The sequence below is a fragment of the Herpailurus yagouaroundi genome, unplaced genomic scaffold (assembly GCF_014898765.1).
Source record: "Herpailurus yagouaroundi ecotype Mexico unplaced genomic scaffold, PumYag 164, whole genome shotgun sequence".
NCBI lineage: Eukaryota > Metazoa > Chordata > Mammalia > Carnivora > Felidae > Herpailurus > Herpailurus yagouaroundi.
Window position 1 is genome coordinate 26258980 of NW_024412405.1, and position 6947 is coordinate 26265926.

General features: G+C 36.7%; 1 non-coding gene across 1 annotated transcript; it reads right to left on the reverse strand.

Moving 5' to 3' along the window:
• Window positions 1-315: 315 nt before the first annotated feature.
• Window positions 316-422, reverse strand: LOC121037986 (U6 spliceosomal RNA). Its single transcript, XR_005794092.1, has one exon. It is a non-coding gene; the product is annotated as a U6 spliceosomal RNA (small nuclear RNA).
• Window positions 423-6947: the final 6525 nt, after the last annotated feature.

A 6947-nucleotide genomic window follows, 5' to 3' on the forward strand; every position in this document is an offset into this window, starting at 1 on the left:
GATTTTCCATGTATAATATCATGTCATCTGCAAAAAGTGAAAGCTTGACTTAATCTTTGCCAATTTTGATGCCTTTGATTTCCTTTTGTTGTCTGATTGCTGATGCTAGCACTTGCAACACTATGTTAAACAACAGCGGTGAGAGTGGACATCCCTATCGTGTTCCTGATCTCAGGGGGAAAGCTCTTACTTTTTCCCCATTGAGGATGATATTAGCTGTGGGCTTTTCATAAATGGCTTTTATGATCTTTATGTATGTTCCTTCTATCCCGACTTTCTCAAGGGTTTTTATTAAGAAAGGATGATGAATTTTATAAAAATATGAAACGCTTCACGAATTTGCGTGTCATCGTTGCACAGGGGCCATGCTAATCTTCTCTGTATCATTCCAATTTTAGTATATGTGCTGCTTAAGCGAGCACTTAAATTTAATACATTTATAGAAACGTAAAAGAAACAGAAAAATGATGAACAATTTCTTTGCATTGTGTGATTAATGGATTTTTTTTTGTTTTTAGTCTATTTCTTTTCTTCTCTCTCCAAATCTTCAATTAATATTCTTCAATAATTTAAAAATATGAAACTATAAAATGTAGTTTACATTTTACCTTCTCTATCTATATTGTTTTTAAACATAAAAAGAAAAATGGGGTGCCTGTGTGGTCAGTTAGTTGAACATCCAACTCTTAATTTTGGCTCAGGTCATGATCTCACAGTTTTTGAGGCTGAGCCACAGGTCATGCCCCCTGCTAACCCTGCTCTCTGCTCCTCCCCCACCCATGCTCTCTGTCACTCTCAAAAATGAACTGACAAACAAGCAAACAAACAAACAAAAAGAAAAGAGCTGGGTTTACACACTAAAAACTTCAATCTATGATTGTTTATATTTATATAAGCAGTCACACCTTTTAGTTTTTAGTGCCTTACTCCTCATATGTTTATGCCACATTTACATTTAGATATTGTCCTCAACTTAATTTGTAAAATCACTGATGGATTAGGATGATGTATCAATGACCGCAAGTGCCAGATTTTTAATGTCTGAAGTTAGCTATCTCATTTTAATATCAAATTATAAAGTGCAATACATAAATGTTGCTGTCAAAGTAGCTTATATTTTAGATTCCAGTTCTGTCACTTAACATATAATACAGGGAAAATTAAGTGAACTTTACAAAACCTCAGTTTACTTATCTGTAAAATGGCAATAGTTAAGAAACCTACTATACAGTTTGTGTGTTCATGTGTGTGGGTGTGTATGTGCAAGAAAGAGAAAAAAATACATTCGTTTTATATATTGGTCAGAGTTCTCCAGAGAAACATAACCAATAGAACGTATGTACATATAGAGAGAGTGAGAGAAAAAAACATTATTTTAAATAATTGGTTTTCCTGATCATGGAAAGTTCGTGAGTTGAAAATCTGATGGAGGGAAACAAGAAGGCTGGAGAACTCAGGAAAGTGTCCAAAGGCAGAGCAGTTGGAGACCCAGGAAGCATTAATGTTGCAGGTAAAGTCTGAAGACAGTCCTGACAGAACCCGCTCTTGCTCAGGGGAAGGAGCGAATTCTTTCATTCTATTCAGGCTTTCAATTAATTGGACGAGACCTACCAGCATGTGGAGGGCGGTCTGTTTCACTCAAACTCCACTGATTTAAATATTAATTAAATATTAATTTCATCCAAAAACACCCTAACTGAAGCACCCAGAATATTTGACCACGTATCTAAAGGCACTGTGGCTCAGCCAAGTTGACACATAAACTTAAGCATCACAGTTCATACGTAACATGTTTCCAAGTACATAACTATAGATATTTATAATATTAGCTTGTCAAACTAACTTGGTAATCAGCTTTATAATTGGACTTGCTTCAGTAACCATCACTAAAATGACATAAAGCTATTTTATAAGTACTAGAAATAGAAGGATATATATCCTTTAAACAAGAGAAAGAAAGAAAGAAAGAAAAAAAGAAAGAAAGAAAGAATAAAAGAAAAGGAGGGAGGGAAGAAGACTAAAGAAATTCACAGTAAAGTGCTTCCTGAGTAGTTTATGAAAGGTAAGTTTTCTGATATTTACAAGTGAAGTTCTTTATTTTGTTTTTCCACACTTCTTTTTTAGCTTCCTATGATGTTGAGAATTCCAGTGCAATTCCCATTATTGCTCCATTGTCATTTGTGTTTGCCTCCTCCCCCGCAGCCCACAGATACTTACAGCATCTTATCATCACAGGCATTCTGGTATTTTCAATGGGATTTCTTGAAATGGATTTTTTTTCTGCAGTGTTCTGAGTTTCTATCAATCTGGAAAAGCATGAGTCTTTTCCTTGGGAGATTTTCTTGTATTATCATAATGAACATTTTTATCTTTCCTTTATCTCTGTCATTCTTTCTGTAAATTCTATCATTATAATGCAGATGTTATGCTTTTTGAATCGATCCTACAGGACAGGTCTCATTCATCATTCCCTTATATTTCATTTTACTGTCTTGGAGATTTCCTGAGGTTCAGTCTACAATTCTGTTACTAAAGGCCCTTTAATTTCAGTCCTGGACTTTCATGAGGCTTGGGACAAAAGTAAAAATGGAGACCTAAATACAATATGCCTCAGTATAAAAAACTGTCAGTCATGCTAACATACTCTGAAAAATATGTTATGTCCTCCTACCTTAAATATATATATACACATATATATATACATATATATATGTATACACACACACACACACACACACACACACACACACACACATATCTTCATGAAACCTGGGTGGCCATATTAAGATTTAGAATTCTCAAATTCCTTGGAATCCATGTCAAGATTTAATGGTATATAGGGATAACTCTGTTCCTCCCTACCACCTGACCCCCCTCTCTGCATGCAACCACCTGGTTCACACATTATAGTGCTACACCACATGCATGCAAACATGTCTGCTACCACATCCAGGTTCAATCTATATTTTTTACAAACAGCTGTCCCTGGCCACCCTTGGGCCTAGTGGAGCATACAGTGGTATCATGGTCCATACTCAGAAAAAATGTAACAAAGACCTGGAAAGTAGACCCATAGCCATTTGTGCAGGGCATTTCAAAGTCCCAGTTACATGAAAGTTTGGAGTGGGGTCTTGGGTTCTAGATAGGCACAAGTTTGCTCACTGAAAATTGTCATCCTAGAAAGAGTTACAATGAACTAAGGCCAAAACAGAGCCTTCTAAAATATGGGACCAGAATAGGGTGGCCTGGCATTACAGATAACTTTCAAACAATAAAAAAAATGTCAGTCAAGTACCATAGAAAAACTTATGGACCTACTACCACCCATGCCAGCCAAAGTCAAATAGGGTATCTATATTTCCACACTCCCGAGGCTCTAAAGATATGGTCCAACACATTACCCTCCTTTGAGGTAGTGTCAGAGGATAGGTAAGAGGCTAGGGATAATGAGCTCCCCGTCCCCAACCTACAATGTTAGTGGGGTCTATGTGGAGAGCTTGGATTGCCAACCCAACCTAACAATATGAGACTTTCCTCCCATTCCCCACGGGGATAGTGTCAGAGGAAGCCTGGTAAAGAGTCAAAACTTTTACCATCAGCCAGTGATAATGAGGCCACACTGATTATGCGGTGATCCATATAATGAGCTGGAATTTCTACCTCAAAGCCAGGTGAGCAGAAATGAAACCTCCCTCCCCACCACCGGCCAGGATGTCAATGGAGGACAAATTGTAAGCTTGAATTTCTGTCTCCACCTGACAGTAACATGGCAGCAATCCTTCCTTTAAAAAAATTAATGTTTATTTATTTTTGAGAGAGAAAGACAGAGTGTGAGTAGGGGAGGGCCAGAGAGAGAGAGGGAGACACAGAATCTGAAGCAGGCTCCAGGCTCTGAGCTATCAGCACACTCAAACTCATGGACTGAGAGATTATGACCTGAGCTGAAGTCAGACACCTAACTGACCAAGGAGCCCCTAGCAAACACCTTTTTTACTGCTAGAAGAGAGTCAGAGAAAAGCAGTTAATAAAACAGGTTTAAATAAAATATAGAAAATCAGAATATAAAAGTGTTCAAATTTCAATTAAAAAATTTCGTATCAAGAATCAAAATGATTTCAAGTCAAACAAAAAAAAAAGATAATAGATACAACATCAAGGTGGCAGATTTTGGGAATTTTCTGTCAACCATTTTAAAACACAAATGTAAAAATGTCTAAATAACAATTATGAACATACGTAAAACAAATGAAACAATAGAGACTCGAAAAGCTAATACAACATTTCAGTGAAGAAATAGGAGAAATAAAGAAGAACCAAATGGAAAATAAAGTAACTTAAAAATGTACTAACCAAAATAAAAAAGCTCAGATGATTAACTCAACAGCAGAATGAATTATAATGAGGAAAGCATGAGTAACTGGAAGATGAAGCATTATAAATTATGTAATATGAACAGAGAGAGCAAAGAAAATAAAGAGTTTCAGAGATATGTAGCATCCTTAGTCCATTAGGGCTTCTATAACAGAATACCATGGACTGGGTGGCTTCTAAACAACAGAACTTTATTTCTCACAGTTCTGGAGATTGGGATGTCCATGATCAGGGCACCACCAGATTCAGTGTATAAGGAGAGCTCACTTCCTGGTTTATGGATAGAATCCTTTTCTCTGTGTCCTCACATGACAAAAAGGGTGAGGGAACTCTATGGGGTTTCCTTTATAAGAGTACTAATCACTTCCCAAAATTCCTACCTCCTGATACCATTATGTTGGAGATTAGGATTTCAATATATGAATTTTGGGGGACACACACATTCAACCTATAGTAGGCACTATAAAAAAATCCAACATTTGTGCCATTGCAGCCCTGGATAGAGAAAATAAAGTGGATAGAACTGAATCCATGCTGAGACATATCATAATAACATTTCTAAAAACTAAAGACAAAGGAATAATCTTTGAAGTGGCCAGAGATAATGACATTTTGCCTGTAGAGAAAATATTTTTGAATGACAGCATATTTCTCATCAGAAAACACAGGGGGCAGAAAGAAGTGACACAATACATTTCAAGTACTTGAAGAAAATAACAGAAACCTAACTCAGCAAAAATATCCTTCAGAAAGGGAGTGGAGGGGCGCCTGGGTGGCTCAGTCGGTTAAGTGTCCGACTTCAGCTCAGGTCACGATCTCGCGGTCTGTGAGTTTGAGCCCCGCGTCGGGCTCTGGCCTGATAGCTCAGAGCCTGGAGCCTGCTTCTGATTCTGTGTCTCCCTCTCTCTCTGCCCCTGCCCCGTTCATGCTCTGTCTCTCTCTGTCTCAAAAATAAATAAAACGTTAAAAAAATTAAAAAAAAAAAAAAAGAAAGGGAGTGGAAAATTTAAAAATTCTAATATAGAAGGAAAAGATAAATTGTTGTCTGAAGATATGTGCTATAAACAATGGATAAAGGAAGTTTTCTAAACAGAGGGGAAACAAGAAAGAACCTTAGAAGGGCACCTGGGTGGCTCAGTTAAATATCCGACTCTCAATTTCGGCAGAGATCACATCTCATAGTCATGTGAAAGCTAAATGTGAGACAGGATACCATCAAAATCCTACAGGAGGACACAGCAACGTCTTTGACCTTGGCTGCAGGAACTTCTTACTAGACATTCTCCAGAGGCAAAGGAAGTAAAAGCAAAAATGAAGTACTGGGGCCTCATCAAGATAGAAAGCTCTGCACAGTGAAGGAAACAATCAACAAAACCAAAAGGCAACTTGTGGAAAAGGAGAAGATATTTGTAAATAACATATTGGATAAAGAGTTAGTATCTGAAGTCTACAAAGAGCTTATCAAACTCAATACCCACCTCCAAAACAAAGAGTTTTTGTTTTTTGGGGTGGGTACAATAATAACAATCCAGTGAAGAAATAGGCAGAAGACATGAGTAATTTTTTGAAGAAGATGTCCAGATGGCTAACAGACACATGAAAAGATGCTCAACATCATTCATCATCAGAGAAATACAAATCAAAACCACAATGAGATACTGCCTCACATCTGTCAGAAAGGCTAAAATTAACATCTCAGGAAACAGATGTTGGAGAGGATGTGGAGAAAGGGGAAACCTCTCGTCTTGCAGTGTTGGTGAGAATGCAAACATGCAGCATCTCTGGAAAACAGTATGGAGGTTCCTCAAAAAATTAAAAATAGAACTACCCTGTGATCCGGCAATTGCACTACTAGTATTTATCCAAAGGATACAAAAATGTACATTCGAAGGGGCACAAGCACCCCAGTGTTTACAGCACTGCTATAAACAATAGCCAAATTATGGAAAAAGCCTAAATGTTCATCACCTGATGAATGGATAAGAAGATGTGGTATATTATCTATACACATATATATACACAATGGAATATTACTCAGCAATCAAAAAGAAAGAAATCTTGCCATTTGCAACAATGTTGATGGAACTAGAGTGTATTATACTATGTGAAATAAGTCAATCATAGAAAGACAAATATCATATGATTTCATTCATATATAGAATTTAGGAAACAAAACATGAACATTGGGGAAGGTAAGGTAAGGAAAAATAAAATAAGATAAAAACAGAAAGGGAGGCAAACCATGAGAGACTCCTAACTATGGAGAACAAACTGAGTATATGTAGTGTATATACTATATTCTTAAAATAAAGTAAGCTAAAGAAAAGGAAATGTTATTAAGAAAATCATAAGGAAGAGGTAATGCACTTATATTATTGTACCGTATTTATTGAAAATATCTGCAAATAAGTGAACCTGCACAATTCAAAACTGTGTCATTCAAGGATCAACAGTACTAGGTTTATGGATTAGAATACTCAACATAGTAAAGATATAAACTCCCTGAGTTGATCTACAGGTTTAAGACGACTCCAGCAAAAACCCAGAAAATTTTCTGATATATTGAGAAAACATTA